Source organism: Schistocerca cancellata, chromosome 5, assembly GCF_023864275.1.
Source record: "Schistocerca cancellata isolate TAMUIC-IGC-003103 chromosome 5, iqSchCanc2.1, whole genome shotgun sequence".
NCBI lineage: Eukaryota > Metazoa > Arthropoda > Insecta > Orthoptera > Acrididae > Schistocerca > Schistocerca cancellata.
Genome location: NC_064630.1, coordinates 386,758,716 through 386,777,928, shown reverse-complemented (window position 1 = coordinate 386,777,928; position 19,213 = coordinate 386,758,716). Strand labels below are relative to the sequence as shown.

Genomic DNA, 19,213 nt, shown 5'->3' with positions numbered 1-19,213 from the left:
AAGTACATTTGCCCCGCACAAGCGGAACCTATAACGCAGAGTACTTTAAGCGCTTAGTCCTTGGTTAGGCTGTATGTGTGTTAATCTCTGTATGTCATAACTGTCTCATAGAAATTCCTATTGCGTTTGCAAATGTTCTGCTGGGTGAGTAAAGACTTTCCGAGTCGGAACGTGTTTTCGCGGGTATAAAACATCATATGAAAATTCAGTCTAAAATTTCAAAGACGCAGAAGGCTTTCCAGTTGACAAGTTAAACAAGAGTAACGTATTAAACATTAACAATCAGAAAGACTCACTATTGTTTCATGAAGCCATAGGTGGATAATCATTGTCAGGAATAAGAAATATGTAGGACTATCGGTCTGGAGCGACCAAATTGGAATGATACTATGAAGTCAGCCGTAGGGAAACAGATGCCAGACTTGGATTAATTGGAGGAAACCTAAATAAATGTAAGACACCCACGAAAGAGACACCAGACTCACCTCTCATCTGGCTATTTCTGTATAGTACGTCAGTCTGTTACCAAATAGTATGAATCACAGGAGACAGAATGACAAGAGAAGAGCAACGCTTTTGGTCATGGGATCTCGCAGTAAGCACGAATGCACTCCGTCATCAGGCCTCAAATGGCCCATCGGGACCATCCGATCGCCGTGTCATCCTCAGCTGAGGATGCGGATAGGAGGGGCGTGTGGTCAGCACGCCGCTCTCCCGGTCGTTACGACGGTTGTCTATAACCGGAGCCGCTACTATTCGGTCGAGTAGCTCCTCAGTTGGCATCACGATTCTGAGTGCACCCCGAAAAATGGCAACAGCACATGGCACCCTGGATGGTCACCCATCCAAGTGCCGACCACGCCCGACAGCGCTTAACTTCGGTGATCTAACGGGAACCGGTGTATCCACCGCGGCAAGGCCGTTGCGCGCAGTAAACACGAGAGCGTCGGGAAATCATCAAACCCCCTAGAGAAATACTACAAAGGATGAGTTCCACATGCAGACTGGTTTAGGGTTCAAATTCCAAGAGCGCAATATCCAAGTGAATTTGAAAAACAGACAACTCAAAGGGAGCGTGATAAGTCAGTAACAGCTGAGCATTGTCTGGAAAACGGGCACAAAATAATGACTGAGGACACGAGAGTCTTGGCTAGTGCGTCAGCGTACTGGGTTTCCGTCATGAAAGAGGCGGTTGATTTTAAAATGAATCGCAACGATTTTAACACAGACGCACTCAGTAGGGCGTGAGCGCGACATTTGGACGTCGAATGGAAGCAACGACGAATGCTCGACGATTTTAGGGAGGCGGGAGCGGCAGTTTAAAACGTGTCGCCCGCCCCTCGTGCCACGTGACGTCACTCGGTGCCTCTGCGGGCCGGAGCTAGTATGAGCTGCCCAATTCAGGCCTCAATCGTGGCTATACAAACAGAAAACCGTGGCAACCCCGGCAGTCGGCGGTTTTACTCCTGACGACGATGGTGGAGAATTTTATTCGAATTGACACGGCTTCAGAACAGAGAAGATTTTATTCCAACAGATTACTCATCTTGGTAAAGGGCTAGGACAGTCATATCAGGGAGGTTATTTCAGCTGAATACTTTTTCTCTCATAATTTCTAATTACATCAAGAGCTTGCTCAAACATCTTTGTTGTGTAAGATATAGTGTCTGCGGTTGGTGTATAATTTCTTGGCATTTGAAATGTAAACACTCTCTTAGTATCTGACGATGGGCCCGTCATAAGGAACTCAAGTACTCTGATTATTTATAACTTGTATCAAGTTTCTAAATGAGATAACTGACATATTCATATAATGAAGAATGTCAGTGCAAAATTAGAAAACATGATTTACAAATACCAGTACACTGTATAAGTTATTTAAATGGTTGAGGGGGGGGGGGGGGGGATTGCACACACCAGTTCTCTTTCAGCACACCATTATCCCACTCTGCCGTAACATACTAACAGAAATAAGTCTCTGTATGTTGAACTGCTATGTTTAGAAAGCAAGTCTATAAAATTATTACGGGTTTTAACGAAGTATTCAGAGAAAAATAAGTAATCAATAGCTCAGAGTTTACTTTCTACTTCTCTGCCAGCTGCAAAAGCCAGAAACTCTTCTGTTTTATTTGCTTCACACTCAGACATTCCTCAGCTGAAATGACACCTGTCTTCTTGTTCCTGTTTGCTATCTACAGAAATTAGAGAAGGGCAATAGTAGTAGGAGCTTTAAATACGGAATGCCTAAAATTACCCGCTGCGAACAATTGCCCAACTACCCGTTAACAGTTAGCAGCGGTGTGGAATGAAGCATGTCTTTGTGGGTGGCAACAATAGTCAGCATATTGCGTTGCTATATGTAGCCGGAGGTATTAGGGGTTAGAAATGCTATTGCTAGATTGTGCTAATGCGTAATCTGCTAGTGCCGCAATCTGTGGAATACAGTGGCTTGAGATCTGCTTTGTACTACACAAGGACAATTGATTCCCCCCCCCCCCAAAAAAAAAATACCTTTACCTCAGTTCCCTGTCCCACAGACAACATCAGCAGGAACTAATAAAAGCGTCAAAGGCGTCACCGAGTTCCCAACTTGGAATAAACAAAGCTAAGTCATGGTAAGATTGTTTTTCATTACAATATTCACATGCAAAGCACAACACAATAGTGATTTGCTTTTAGAAAATTCTGCTTAAACCTGACGCTAACTACGTACATTAATATTGATAGGCCGTGAATTATTCCTAAATAGCAAAAAACAATGCCAATGGAGCAAGATACTTATTACACAACGTCTCACCAACGTTGTGCATCACTATACTCAAACCCAACCGCCAGCTCACGAATGTCGACGCAAAATTCTTGTGTAGGGCTGTGTCTCAACACGACTTGAACTGTTCGAACAGATTACGCCACGGTTCAGAAAATCTCTGGTTCTCTTCGTTTTTATGGTCGTCCTGCAATGTTGCGATTTTTGGTGGTACTATCAGAAAGACCTGCCTTATCTGTTTCAATGCACTGTTGAGTTTAATAATAAAAATAGCTGAGAAACAGGGCCCGAAATATCTTTTAGGGTGCAGGTCATGTGTAACAACGGAAATTATAAATAAAGGTTTCTATCACGATTCTCTCCAATTGTGGGGCTTTTGTTCATCTCGCTACCTAGTGACGTCCGATGGTACTATTCCTAAGACGGATCTTGCCTTTGTACTTCATTCTCGCGATTAAAAATAGGTCACTTCAATACGATTTGTTTCGTTTGTTCGGCTTCTGATTCTTGATTAATTTTCGTCGTTTTTTAATCCGAATGTTGCCATATTCTTTTCAAAGTGATTAAAATCTGGTAACGTTTTTATCTGCTATTCTAATATGTGATCAGGGATTGGATTGCTCATTTGCAACCTACTCGGCAGGTCATTCAAATACTGTGCTGGGTTTATTCACGTATTATTTTTTGGAGGATATTTTCATCTTCGTCTTTCTCTGTTACCTTTAAATGAAAATGAGCAAAACTGTTTATATATTCCTACACACCGGAACTGTATGTGAATTTCTATTGCAATTTTGTTCAAATAAAGTGGGAGTTGTGCAGTGGTAGAAATTCACAATTTCGGCACTGTTAGACGAAATTATGGAATTTTAAAATTCTAACTAAAGCCATAGGTGGTTGTTGCGGCTAGTTTGTAGTTTCTTGCATATCCCTTGTACTCCCGCCGTGCGAGTCAAATGTCATGGGATTGTTAGAACAAGCTGGATACTGTATCGAACGCTGTCGTGTATAAGGAAATCTCGAACCCGTTCCAACGTGAGCATCGTTTACCAAGCCCTGCTCTTGTGCATCCACCGCTTACGAGGCTTCACCTCCAGAGTGGCTCGCACAACGAATTTTCGAGCCAGTAAGTCAGGGGCCTGCACTTCCCTCCATGCTGCTATACAGGGTGGTTCAGCTGATCGGTTTTATGCAGTTCGCTATGTCTTCAAAAACCACACACGAGATTTTCATATTCTTTCGTTCACTGCATGCATACTGTTAGTCCTTAAGAAAAAACAAACAGTATATTTTTGTAGGAAATTTAATGTTGTTAAATTTTTTAGGTATAAGTTATCACTAGCGGCCGTAATTTTCGATTTATTCAAGAGAAACGTACAAAAGTGACCTTAAAACGCGTTTGTCTTGGATAACTCGAAAACTATGCCCCTACATCGAAAAAGTATCCAGGTACGAAAATTAACTAGTTAACATTTCCTACAAAAATATACTGTTCATTATTTCTGTAGGGCTAGTAGCTTGCAAGAAGCGAGCTGGAGAATATGAAAATCACACATGCCATTTCTGAAGGCTTTGTGGGTTGCATGAAACCCATAGTTATCGGCAGCTGAATCATTCCGTATGCCTTGAATATATAAAAAAAAGCACTCCGTCTTCAGGCCACGAGTGACCTACCGGGACCATCCGACCGCTGTGTCATCCCCGGTGGAGGATGCGGGTAGGAGGGGCGAGGGGTCAGGAAACCGCTCCCCGGTCGTTATGATGGTATTCTTGACCGAAGCCGCTACTATTCGGTCGAGTAGCTCCTCAATTGGCATCACGAGGCTGAGTGCACCCCGAAAAATGCAACAGAACATTGCGGCCTGGATGGTCACCCATCCAAGCGCCGACCACGCCTGACAGCGCTTAACTTCGGTGATCTCATGGGAACCGGTGTATACACTGATGCAAGGCCGTTTTTTTTATTTTTTTTTGGCCTTTAACCGCACGGTCACTTCTTTTTTTTACTTTTTTTAAACAAAAATGAAAAAAAGGGAAAAATGATTTTGGAAGGTTGGTTTTTCTGCTTTTTTTATTTTATGTTATTTTATTTTATACAAATGGATGAAAGGAAGGCCGTTCCTCTTCGGCTACATAAACAGAATAACAGGAAGTCGTCCCGTTACGACAAAGGATGCTCCATACTATAGCCCGCTGCGAATTTTTCGATGACTGTCTTCTCGTTGCTGTGTTGTTTCCGTTGTTTGTTCAAATCTCATAAAAAAAAGGAATTGGGAAGAGGTGCTATGGTTATCTTCTCATGTCATCGATAATCCAGCTGCGAGGCGGATTATGGAATGCGCTCCAAAGAAAATTAGAAAAATATTGCCTATATTTAGGGTTCCTGACGATCGCACAATGTCGTTCGTTGAGGTAATACCAAAAATCGGGTACTGTCTTTTCGCCATTACCGAAGAGGTAGTGAACAGCGTGGAAGCTGATCCACGTCACAGAGTTCGTTTTTGCTCTGGGGAAATAAGTCTCATCGGGGAAAAGTAGTGATCGGGTAGTTATCCTGTCGGGAGTCGTGCGTGTGAGAAAAGCCAATATCTGACGCACCAAATACCAAACGTCCTTTGCCGACCCGCATTCGAAACGATGTTCATCCGTGTCAATCACTTGGCATGTGGCACACAAGGGTGAATCAGCTAGGTGGATGTGATGTAGGCGGGACTGGCACAACTGTTTCCCATTAACAGTTACGTACCATGCAGATTGCACGTCAGTATCAAGGGTGGTGGCATTCACTGCCTGCCACACAGTGCGCCACTTTGTAGTGGGGTGTTTGCTTTCAATCACATTCGGCGTCCTGTTCATTTGCATGGCAGCATATATCGCCCTCGTCATCATCAAGCGTGTGTGTAGTAGTGCGGTGCGGATGTAGCTTAATTCAAGGAAGAACTGGCTAATGTAGAAGAAAGGTGCTGGGATGTCCGATATCATCACAGGGGGTGCGAGTGAGATTGGTCGTAAGGCCTCCAATAAGAGACTTGTGAGGCACGTCGGACTTCGTCGCCACAGTTGCAGGTGACAGCTGACGAACAGGGCCTTCGCTCTGTTCTGAACATGACAAAGGCCTAAACCCCCTCTGCTCCTCGGGAGGGTTAGGGACTCGTAACGAATCTTAAATAACATGCCCGTATTAACAAAGGATCCCAAAACCGCCAACATGCGGTGAGCCAGGGTAGGTGGTACGGGAAGTATCTGTGCAAAATGGGGGATACGTGACGCCAAATAGACGTTAGCATATCGTGTCCGTTGCAGGAGGTCTAGATGTCGCAGACGGTGGTCACTTATTCCTGCTCTCATCTGATTCAATAAACGCCTGTAGTTAATGGCTGTTGAACGCTTCATATCAGATGTGAAATCAATGCCAAGACAGCGGATTGTGTCACTGATTCTTAGCGGTGCGACACTCTCGTCGGGTAGGCCTCTGCCTATAGACAGGGCGTGTGATTTGTGGAGATTGAGATGGCTCCCCGATGCCGCGCCGTAGGTCGCCACCCACGCCAGTGCTGCACGAACTTCGTCATTATTACGAAGAAGGAGTACCAGATCATCCGCATAGGCAGTGCAGCAAAAAGTGTGTCCACCAAGGGATATTCCAGTCAGGCGTTGTCGGAGGCCGCAGAGGAGTGGTTCCAAGACGAGGGCGTACAGTATCGCCGAAAGAGGGCAGCCTTGTCGCACCGATCGCTGGATCTGTATCGGCGGCGTAAGACGGCCATTATATAACACCTTGGACGTCGCGCCGCGGAGGAGACGCATCAGTACATTAACTATGACGTCCGGATACCCCATGTGTCACAGTACCTCCATCAAAAATGTGTGGTCGACTCTGTCAAAGGCCTGGCTAAAGTCGAGTGAGGCCAAAACTCCTGGCAGTTGGCGAGCTTTGGCTAGCGCGATCATATCTCTATATCGGCACAATGCAGTGCGAATATTATGGTCACCACCTAACGATGCCTGGTCCTGTGACACAACACATCGTACAGATCGCTTTAGGCGTCCCGCCAGAAGCCGGGTGAAAATCTTCAAGTCACTGTTGAGTAAGGTCAAGGGCCGATAGTCACTGATCCTGGATCCGCCTCGTGGTTTGTGTATAGGCACAATCAGTCCTTCTAGGAAGGCCCCAGGTATCTGCGTCGTGGGAGACATAAGATCGCGGCAAATATCAGTCCATGCTGGTGCCAGCAATTGTCGATACGTCCGGTAAAATTCCAGAGGAAGGCCATCAGGTCCCGGGGACTTATGAGCAGCCCCAGCCTGTATTGCTTCAATGATTTCCTCTTCCGTTACATCTGCTGTCAAATCCGCCGCCGCTGTCGGAGAGATCGAGCCATAAGTGAGTTGAGAGACTTCGGCGATCACCTCTGGGGGATGTCGACGTTCCGAGTATAGCCTAGTGTAGTGAGCATGAAGGGCGTTTCCTATGTCGCGCTGGGTATCAAGCCGTCGTCCGTCTTCCGTCGTGATAGCTTGGATCAGTGTCCTGCGTCGGCGACGTCGTTCTGCAATGACGTGGTACATAGACGGTTCCTCCTGGGCCACTCTGTCTTGAGTGCGCGCTCTGACGATCGCACCCTCAAGGTGGCAACGTGTTAATCTGATGATCTGTGCCTTGGCACGGTTCACCGTCACCTGCCGTGCAGATGAGTACGGCAGTGTTGTACATTCCCTTAAGATGCTGTAGTAAAAGTCCATGGTATGTCTCTTCCATGCTGCAACATCTCGGCCGTAGCCTATCAAGGTCTTCCGGAGGGCTGGTTTGGCGCAGAGTAATCACCACGACAGTGTAGACCGGTAGGTACCACGCCGGCGGCTACATGAGTCCCACGTGTTCTCTATAAGGCGGCGGCATTCCTGAGAAGCGAGGTGGGCGACGTTCAACTTCCAAAGACCACGGCTGTGCCACACCTTCTGGCGGCCGAGGGTAATAGCGCAGATGTAGGCCTCGTGGTCAGAAAAAGCTGTGGGCCAAACTTCGGCAGCTCTTGTTCCCACAGCTATGGAGCGCGAGATGTAAATCCGGTCGATGCGGCTGGAGGAATGGCTGGTGTAGTGAGTAAATCCGGGCCGATCGCCACAAACATGTTCCCACGAGTCCACCAATTGAAGATTACTTATAATTGTCGTAAGTTCTGCGCAGGGAGAATGGTGTGGTAACTGATCCTTAGGTGCTTGGCTACAGTTAAAGTCCCCTCCCATTATCAAGGCGTCCTGACGGCCCATAAAGAGGGGCGTGATTGTATGAGCGAAAAAGGTGGATCGTTCGCGACGCCGACCAGATCCTGACGGTGCATAGATGTTAATAAGTTTGACTCCTTGGATAGTAAGAGCCATGCCTCTGGCGTCAGGGAGATACTCGACGTCTTCTGCGGATATACCTTCGCGGAGGAGGATCGCCACACCACTGCCATTGGCAGACGCATGTGAGACCCAAGTCTTGTAGCCATAGGGTCCCTTGAAGTCTGTGACATACACCTCTTGAAGGAGCGCAATGTCGATGTCTGCTGCGTTGAGCAGGTCCTGTAGCATCTTTAGTTTATGTCGGGCACGTATGTTGTTGATGTTAATCGTCGGTAGACGGTACGTTTGGTCAGCCAGGTCGGCAACTGGGTTGTGTAGGAGGCCAGGTGTGAGCGGCAGGGGCGGCCCCACAGAGGCTGACGATACAGCCGTAGTCACTGTTGTTGGTCGGTGCCGGGTACAGCCGCGGGAGCATCTCTGCCTCCGGCATCCTCCTGTTGCTGTGGCTCATCCTCGACATCATCCGCCCAAGAATCAGATGCAGCAATTGGTAACTGTTGATGAGTGCTGTCAGTAGAGCGCTCGCGCGCATGTTCAGTAGCAGAAGTGATGTTGTCAGACTGAGGCTCAGAAACTGTATCCGCCGTAGCATCGTGACGGGAAGGGTGAGTTGTGGTGGTAGAGTCCTGATTGTCGTCCGAGGCCGATTGTTCGTCCGGGTCACACATCCGAAGTAGGCAATCATCGGATGGTGTATGGCGCCGTTTCTTGCGTTTTCGAGGGGACCGTTGTTTCCGGACATGTTGTTCTGTGTCAAAGTGCGGGCGACAATCATCTGATGCGGTCTCCATTGGTAGGAAGGCAGAGGTCGGGACAATTTCAGTTTCTACTTCCATCTTCTCTTTAGGCTCGTCTTGGTGGCACAATTGATCACTGCCTTGAGGCACGGCTGCTGATGACGTCGTAGAGGGGGATATGCTGTCCGCCACACTGTCATCGACCACAGACTGCAATAAGGTGTTACGATCCTGGGCAGGAACAGCTGTTGCGGTTGCAGCCGCTGCATACGTGATGGGGAGTGAAGTAGGCGTCGCAGGGGATGGAACTTCACCAACCGGTGTCTGAAGCAGTCGGCGTTGAATGCAGGCCGATCGGACATGTCCTTCCTGGCCACAGCCGGCGCAAGTACGCGGTTGTCCGTCGTACATGACAATGGCTCTGCAGCCGCCAATTACTAAATAGGATGGCACATGCTTCGTCAGTTCAATCTTAATTTGTCGCACTCCATTTAAGACGGGATACGTTTCAAACGTTTGCCATTTTTCAGCCAAGTGTCTTAGCACGTTGCCGTATGGTTTGAAAGCTGTCATCACAACATCTGGCGGGACTTCGAATGGCAGCTCGAAGACCCTCAGCGTGGTCGATCGTGACAGTTCCTACGTGACCATCAGAATGCTTGAATTTAAGTCCATGAGCGTGTCGGCACACAACATCAGTGCACGCCTTGTCATTGATCATTTTTATGTAGACGACACTTTGTGTTATACAAAAGTGGATCCAAATGATGTCTTGAGGTGCAATATGTAGTTCTTCCCGGATGAAACGTTCAATGTCAAGTGCTCGAGGTCTTGCATAGTCCGCTTGAAATGTGATCTTAATGGTGGACTTGCGATACGAGTGCGCCATGGCACTACCGAGACACGGACGCGTGACACTCGCCGCAGCGGAAGGTAAACTGTGAACACTCGCGCGCGCGGTGCGCTAACAGGGGGACACAGGCACGACGACCTTGCCCCACCGCTGCTAACAGCGGACTGGCCGTTGCCGCCTTGAATATATGACATACACAATTTAAATAAAGGGCTGTGATTGGTTGATTCAGTTTCTGGGCAGACTCCAGAACTTTTTAGGCGTGAATGTGTGGGTAAGAATTTTGCTTCAGAGCCACCGAGCCGAGCAGTCAACTGTTCTAGTCTTGCGCTAGCCCACTGGTGGATTTAGCAGTACCTCATTCCACCAAATTTTCCAAAAAGATCTATTGTATCACTACAAACCCCTATGAAGTCTAGTTCGCCGCTTTCCATTCCAGCATCTGCCCTCATGCCAGTTTTCATTGTAAACATATCACCTGACACTAAACAGGCTGACTCCTTATTTATTTGCTCTGTAACAGTATCTATCTCCGCAACTAGAAGCCATGTTTCTGAATTAAGTGCACTAGAATTTTAAGAAAGACAATAAAGGAAAATAAGACATTGTTGGTACACCTATTAATTAACGTCCCACATAATCGCCATCCTGTTCAGTGCAAGTGGTGAGCCGTGTTGTACCACACGAGACTGGTATTATTACTAGAATTAGCGGCACTTGCTTGAAGGCAGCCTAACAGTGGTCGCTCACACGTGTGGTTGCTGCAACGGTAGAATGCTAGCACATACGCCGAGGACAACAGTAGGCGAGTGGTGACGCAGGCCCGGGCTGGCAGCCAGCAGGTGCTATCGACGGCGGCGCCCGTCTGGCCGGTGGCGGCCGCGTCCCTGCAGCGCCGATAACCGCCCGCGGCCCATGAAAAATGGATGAAGGCGCTGCTGCCGCCCGCGGCCATCTGAAAGGTTTTGTGCTGGCTCCGCAGCGGCGGTCCCCGGGGCACGCGTCCAGCCGGTGGGAGAAGGCCGGCTGCCGGCTGCCGCCTGCCGCCTGCTATTAGGCGAAGGCAGTGGCGGTCCGCCGTGCCGCCAGCCACGTGCTTTGGCACCGACGTCTCAGTGTGCTTCCACAGGTCCTGCTGAATCACTGGCGAGTGTTCCGACGTTGAACATCTCAAGGAAAACCATCTACTGACACATAGTCAGCACGACGCAGAGAATGATGTTCTTGTGGAACACAGCTACTGGGAGGGACAAAAATATGGTAACACCAAAAAAGACAATACATTACCATGCCCAAGAGGGTGTAGGAAAACAGTTCGCATTCAAAACAGCTCCCACTCGTCTCGGAGAGGATAAATGCAGGCGCCGTATGGTTTTCATTGGAATCTCTTATCAATATTCTGGTTAAATATTGGCAAGTTCAGTTAACGATGATGGAGGTTCATAACGAGCGCATGCCCTTCTCTCCAAAGTGGACCACAAAAGCTCAAGTGTATTTAGATATGGTGACTGCGGTGGCCAGCAAGGTGCCACATTTCATCCTCGTGCTTAGGCAACCAGTCCTGTCCTCCCACACCCAAAACTCCTTATCTCAAACACTAAAATTGGTACAAAATGTTGTGTGTCGAAGGTCCAACCAAAACACCGATATAGCTGATTGGCGACTCCATGGAGTGCTGAGATATTGTGATCGTTTCTCAGTTTTGGTTACTGATGATAACTTGTTACCAGTCCCTATGAGTTTCATTTGTACACCACAGCACTGAAGATGATCACTATGTGATTGAAAATCGATTTTACTATCAATAAACCATCAATATTACGGCCAACGCTGACCTTCCTTTTAGTTCGTGCTGTATGCTGTCGTACAGTAGAAGATGCATACAAAACTACGGAGTGAAGGAAAACCGTATCAGTGTGATGCGAACGTGAAGATTAGTGGTAGGCCATAAAGGCCCAACGGTACAGACCGACCGCCGAGTCAACTTCAGGCGTCATTAGATACGGATATGGAGGGGAGGGGCATGTGGTCACTACACCGCTCTCCCAGCCGTATGTCAGTTTAAGAGACCGGAGCCGCTGCTGCTCAGTCAAGTAGCTCCTCAGTTTGTCTCACAAGTGCTGAGTGCTCCCCGCTTGGCAACAGAGCTCGGCAGACCGGTTGGTGATCCATCCAAGTGCTAGCCCAGCCCGACAGCGCTTAAGTTCGGTGATCTCACGTGAACCGGTGTTACCAACGCGATAAGGCCGTTGCTCCCAGTTAAAATGAATATGACAATTAAACACTCAATATTTTTAAGAAATCAGGAACTCAGTGTTACGTTTGTCCAAAGATCTCAATTATGCACCCAAAAGGGTCTTACAGTAACTGAAATACTATGTCAGCTACTTCCTAGTCTGGCGACACCCCCGCCGTGGCACTATATAAAAAAATAGCAACAAACTACTCGCGGCTCGAACGGGAGATCCGCAGAATCGTGTGTGACCGCCCAACACTTAGACCTCGTCTGATGACAGGGAAGCCACCATAGCAGAAGAAAAACGTGTCCCTTCCCCGGACCAACAGAACAGCAATGTGTCAGCCGCTGCCGATACAAGGTTGTTAACATACACCAAACAACAAGAAAGCAAAACAAGTTTGATAAAAATTAAAATACACAGTAATACTTAAACAGGCAATTAAAGATTCCGCTACTAAAACTTCAGTATAGTAGTGGCTGTCTCATAACATTGTAAATTAACCTTCCCAGAACTAAGAAGAAGCAATGTACAAGGTCATTAATAGAATAATTACATAATAATTCAAACAAGATTTAAATGTTCAGGATACACCTTTAATGATGCCTCTTACCGGCTAAAAGACACAAAAATTGGGATACGCACCAAATGGCAGATGGCCAGTTAAACTGTACATCTATAACCCGAAGGGCTCCTCAACACGGAGTAAAAGAGCGTGCAAATACAAGCATGCATACACACGTGACGCACATGTGCATACCTTTAGGCTGAGCGCAGCCAAGTTTGGTTACAGGCCAAATACAATAACTCGCCCCAGGAAGGGCCATGAGACAATAAACAGAAATTACAATAAGTTGTCCACACAAAAATATTATTCAAAAATACGGAAAGATTTTAAGTACAATACTAACATCGCGAAATGTGCTGGCACAAGCTGTCGCCAGCACACTGTTCGCAAAGACGAAGCGCGAAGATCGATAGCAGACACTGGATGAAGCATGCCTATCACGAGAGAGGCCAGACAAGATGACAAGCAGCAAGCCGCCAACACCCTCTTGACAGCATGCATGTAGACCGCCGTCGCTGAAAAGAGATCCACACTCACTCGCACTGACTCACACTCCAGTTTGGCGTCTGTCAGAACATTTACGAAGCGGCTCAGTTCACATTTCAGGTTATGACAGTGCATAGCGACCAAATTAGTGACTGAAGTTTGTAATAGCAGGATTACCCATATTGTCTACAAGAGGACTATTACTGATAAGTTGATACCACAACACATGAACTCTACTCAATAAAGAACCGTGTTAATGCACGTGTGCATTTGTGTTGTAGAAAGAGGATACCGGCCACCCATAACAACACCCTCACCCTTGCTTCCTTGCGGTACAAGACTCTACACAAAATACTAGCTTGGTCCATACACAAACCTCCAGATTCAGACACACAGCCCAAAAGTTGACACCTAAAGCGTTAAAGAAACTTGACTTCTGGCCAGCTCACACTGGGCAGAATTAACAATCTTTAGGTACCGTACTTACTAAACCCGCCAGGTTAGCCGAGACCGCTAATGCGCTGCTTCCTGAACTCATGTAGGCGCGCCGGCAATGGATCGAATCCGCCCAGCGGATTAACGACGTGGGCCGGTGTGCTGCCCAGCCTGGATGTGGTTCTTAGGCGATTTTCCACATCCCACTAGATGAATACCGGGTTGGTCCCCGCATCCGCCTCAGATACACGACTGGCAGACATTTGAAACACGTTCACACTATTACATGGTTTACACTAGAAGCATGTTTTACACTAGAAGCTGGGATACACTGATTCCATCCTGGGGGTATGGGGTGGCGGCAGGAAGGGCATCCCCCTTAGGGCCACCCCCTTAAATTAACCTTGCCAAATCTGATTGTAGCAATGCCGACATTGCGAAAAATGCGGGACAAAGGCACACGCAAAACAAGAAGGAAGAGATACAGTACTTACTAAAGTGTCTTCATAGATAATTTCACACAAATGCCAAGGAAGCCAATAGCTTCAAAACTCCAGGTAGGCACCGGATAATACTGCCCTGCTGCTCGTGGCTGCTAATTTGTTGTTTAATACATATCGGCGTATTTAGCAAACGACTAAGTTGCACGTGACGAGAGCCGCTCCTTACCCACTAAACTCGCGGTATCAACGGTCAACGCTGCAGGGGAACGCGGGCCCCCCATAGCCCAACGTTCAACGGTGTCAACTCGCTGACATCGCCAGGTCGCCGAGTGCACGGACACACACTTCTAGCTCCGTGACCGACGCACCACTCACTACCACACAGCCCGAGAGGGAACACACAACCCAGCAAAGATGATATGACGAGGACCACAGTCGATGGAACGCGCGCACAAGTGGCGTAAAGTAGGATGACACACGCGCCTTCACGGAAGCCGCCACGGGTCAAGGGCATTGCACAGGTGTCGTGCGTGTTGAAATGCAACTACGCCACTTGCAGGATTGGTTAGCTAACATCTGCATTTATGTTCAAGTATGCGTTTCTCGCTCTTTCAATATTTTCTTCCGAGCCCTTGCTGCTCATTACTCCTACGAAGCAGTGAGTGCTATCTACATCTACATCTACATCAATACTCCGCAAGCCACCTGACGGTGTGTGGAGGAGGGTACCTTCAGTACCTCTATCGGTTCTGCCTTCTATTCCAGTCTCGTATTGTTCGTGGAAAGAAGGATTGTCGGTATGCTTCTGTGTGGGCTCTAATCTCTCTGATTTTATCCTCATGGTCTCTTCGCGAGATATACGTAGGAGGGAGCAATATACTGCTTGACTCTTCGGTGAAGGTATATTCTCGAAACTTTCACAAAAGCCCGTACCGAGCTACCGAGCGTTTCTCCTGCAGAGTCTTCCACTGGAGTTTATCATCTCCGTAACGCTTTCGCGATTACTAAATGATCCTGTAACGAAGCGCGCAGCTCTCCGTTGGATCTTCTCTATCTCTTCTATCAACCCAATCTGGTAAGGATCCCACACTGTTGAGCAGTATTCAAGCAGTGGGCGAACAAGCGTACTGTAAGATACTTTCTTTGTTTTCGGATTGCATTTCCTTAGGATTCTTCCAATGAATCTCAGTCTGGCATCTGCTTTACCGACGATCAACTTTATATGATCATTCCATTTCAAATCACTCCTAATGCGTATTCCCACATAATTTATGGAATTAACTGCTTCCAGTTGCTGACCTGCTATTTTGTAGCTAAATGATAAGCGAACTATCTTTCTATGTATTCGCAGCACATTACACTTGTCTACATTGAGATTCAATTGCCATTCCCTGCACCATGCGTCAATTCGCTGCATATCCTCCTGCATTTCAGTACAATTTTCCATTGTTACAACCTCTCGGTACACCACAGCATCATCTGCAAAAAGCCTCAGTGAACTTCCAACGCCATCCACAAGGTCATTTATGTATATTGTGAATAGCAACGGTCCTACGACACTCCCCGGCGGCACACCTGAAATCACTCTTACTTCGGAAAACTTCTCTCCATTGACAATGACATGCTACGTTCTGTTATCTAGGAACTCTTCAATCCAATCACACAGTTGGTCTGATAGTTCACAGCGGATCTAAAATTGATTCCATATTTGTAGATTTCCAAAAGACATTTGAAACTATACGTCACTAACACCTTCTAATTAAATTGCTTGCCTATGAAGTATCGAATTAGTTGTGCGACTGTCTTGTAGCCTCCAGTCCTAACCGTGGCCCAGGCATCAACTTCCTCTCGTAATTGGAGGCGTAATTAAACTTGATCTCTCGCTTAATCAACGTTATTGTGCTCAAATTCAGAGCGAGTGGGGTTGTTAGGAAGCTGCATAAGCAAAATCCGTAGACTGACTCAAACAGATAATGTGTTCTGAATAGATACTTTAGTTACAGATACAAGAACCTCACTTAATCATTTAATTCGATAATAGTGAAGTGAGTAGGAAAGTGTGCGTAAACTCATCTACTTGTACACTCTGTTGCACCGACAGCTCATGCTCCGTCAACGGAAGAGAATCATACGCAATAAATGCTGAAAAATACGAAAAATTGGAGGTGAGAGAAGTAAAATTGTGTCAAATGAAGCTAAGGCAGCGGTAGGTCTTTTACGTTACCTAGTGGCAGCATGGATGATTCTAGTAGTCGGTTGTGATGACAGTTTTAATCTATCGTAAAATTATGCGTTGATAGAGGTGTACGGACAAGCGAGTAACAGGTGACTACCGGGCGGGAAGGAGCGCCTGGTCCCCGGCACGAATCCGCCCGCCGGACATGTGTCGAGGTCCGGTGAACGGGCCAGTCTGTGAATGGTTTTTAGGCGGTTTTCCATCTGCCACGGTGAATGCGGGTTGGTTCCCCTTATTCCGCCTCAGCTACACTATGTCGCAGCTACTATTGCTGCGCAAACAAGTTCTCCACGTACGCTTACACCACCATTACTTTACCATGCAAACATAGGGGTTACACTCGTCTGGTGTGTGACGTTCCCTCGGAGGGGGGAGGGGGTCCACTGGGTCCGAACCGCACAATAACCCTGGGTTTGGTGTGAGGCGGCGGAGGGGTGAAATGGACTGCGATAGTCGTCGTGGGGTTGTGGACCAATGCGGCTGCGGCGGGGACTGAGCCTCTCCGTCGTTTCTAGGCTCCCGGTTTACAATACAATGCAATACAATACAACAGGTGACTGAAACGATTTGCTCATTGGAACCTGACAGCCTTCTCAAAACTTCTGACTCTCCGGCATTCCTGAACATAGCCACAGTTGGACGCCTAAACTCTTGGCCCATATGGCCCAGGGTTGGTTGGTTGGTCGAGGTAACCAGACAGTGAGGTCATCGGTCCCATAGGATCAGGGAAGAATGGGGAGGGAAGGCGGCCGTCGCTTTCAAACGCATTTGCCTGAAGCGGTTTAGAGAAATCACGGTAAACCTAAATCAGAATGGCCGGACGCAGGTTTGAACCGTCGTCCTCCCGAGTGCGAGTCCAGTGTGCTAACCACTGCGCCACCTCGCTCGGTGTGGCCCAAGGACTGATTCTGACTTTTTCATAGCAGTCCAAACAGTGAAAGCCACTGCTCTGGACGCTGTTTAAAACCTCTGCTCCTAAGGAAAAAAATCGGCACACCAAAGCGGCTCTGTTTTTTATGGCTAACCGAATAGTGCCTTTCGTAGCATTTCTGAAAGGGTCCCTATGAGACGTTAAGTTACCAGAAACTGACGTCTCCAGACCCCCAACTACACCTAACACCGTTGCCGGCCCACCACGAAATACCACGTGTGGGGGCGCACGTACAGCAGTTAAGCTCTGGATCATCGCCAATGTATAGAATTTGAGTTGAAATGGATTACGCAGATCTTCTACTGCGTAAGAAGGTACACTATATTACTTCTCAGCAACAAACATTTTGAAACATTTCTCCGCCTTATTAACAAAAATTAAAGCGTTTTTCTTTGAGAAAGGTGTTAACTGTCTAGAACTACCCAAAAACTTTATTTCAAGATAGATACTGTCTCATCTAATCCATCTTACTTGTATACTCCAGGAAGGAGGAAACTGTTTTTTTTTTCATGTTAGAAGATCTTTCCTTATTCGAAAGACGTTGTCTCATTTTGCCCTAGATTTTGAAAGAAACTTTGATTCGCTTTCGAAGCCTGTTGAAACATCGCCATGAAAATAATTCCGATGTTGGCATTTGCTATTTTAAAACAACTGTTTTAAATATGAGGTAAGCTTTCCTCAACAGGTTTCAGCAATTCAGAAACAGGAAAGCGACTTTGGCCTTTGTTAAAGAAAACCTATTGTGCTACCTTAACAGAATTAAATTTTCCCCCTTTGATATTGTCAGTTGCAGGTTTGAAACGCGATTGCTGGATTTAAAAAAACAAAGAACTATGGAGACTGAACTTTGAATTTCTTTTTGCTATAAAGAAACATTGGAGAAAACAAGTAAGAACAATGTTAACACCGCAAATAATCTGCCTTGAGAGATGTAGAGAAAGAAAATTTATCGATTTTAACACCTGGAACGGTATCTCTGACTCATACGTTCAGCAGAAAAAACTAGAATTTGCTGTTCTTTTTTTTATTTGGGTATAGTTACATATTCATCCAGACAACCATTTTCAAGCATGTTTCTTATTAAGAGTAAATCGAGAGGTCACCTTAGTGATGAGGACACAGAATCGTGCCTATCACTAACAGTAACAACATAGGAAGTGTTTATCAGTTATTGTCCTTGTTTAATTTGATGGATATCTTACAATTTACTTTTATCAATAAATAATTTTGTTTATTAAGTATGAAGCTTTATTCAACGTACCTATAGCTTCACTAAGACTTCAGACTTTAAGTTAAGCTTGTTAAGTTAATTCTAGGGAGTCTTGTGAAGTGAGAGAGAATCTAATGTCGAGTATTGATAAAGACACGTTGAAGTTGACTGGACGAACAGAGGAAATTGATGGCAAAAGTACACGTGACGAGTGTGAGAGTTAGATGATATCGGTCTCAGTGAACGTACTTTAATCATATTGAGAGCTTTTTAGTAAAGGCCATCTTAGGAGTACTGTAATTAAGTTAACAACAAGGTACGTCCCTTTATTATTTCAGTTTAAGAAATTTGGCTCTCAAAAGATATTTTAAATGTTGTACTGTTGAGTTTGGTTCTCTCGACTAATGAGTTTGCCTATCACTGACCTAACAGTTGTATCTCTTTGCGTCAAAGCGTTCATCTTTCTACAAAACTGGTTCTAGCAGAAATCACTATCTTGTTGATAATCAGATACTTTTTAATACTAAGTGTTCACTCGCAACAATCAGAGTAAAATCCTTCAACGTCTATGTGTCTTCACCAACCATTAATAATCTCTCGGTCACCCTCGCGTCACAGGTAAAAGTGCGTATTTTCCCACTCATTGATGTCTGAATTTCATGAAATCATTTTCAGCCTCGAGCCCTTCACCTTCTTTGGTCTGAGTAATTCTGAAGCTTTATCTATATTCTTTGAGGGTCTGTCATCACATAGTTGGAAACAGATCACGGGAGGAACGAATTTTTTGGTAACACTCCTTATGAGCTCACATCTTCCTGACATGAGCGTCATAGCTATTTTTCGCTATGATGAAGAAAATAAGGAATGAAGAGGAGCAACAGATGGACTAAAAGACAAGAACAGGAAAGCTGTATGTGGGTGCTTTACTGAGCAATAAGAAAAGGAAGGAAAACAAAACCAG

At 46.3% G+C, this 19,213-nt stretch overlaps 1 pseudogene; it reads right to left on the bottom strand.

Moving 5' to 3' along the window:
- Positions 1 to 809: 809 nt before the first annotated feature.
- Positions 810 to 927, bottom strand: LOC126189794 (5S ribosomal RNA; annotated as a pseudogene).
- Positions 928 to 19,213: the final 18,286 nt, after the last annotated feature.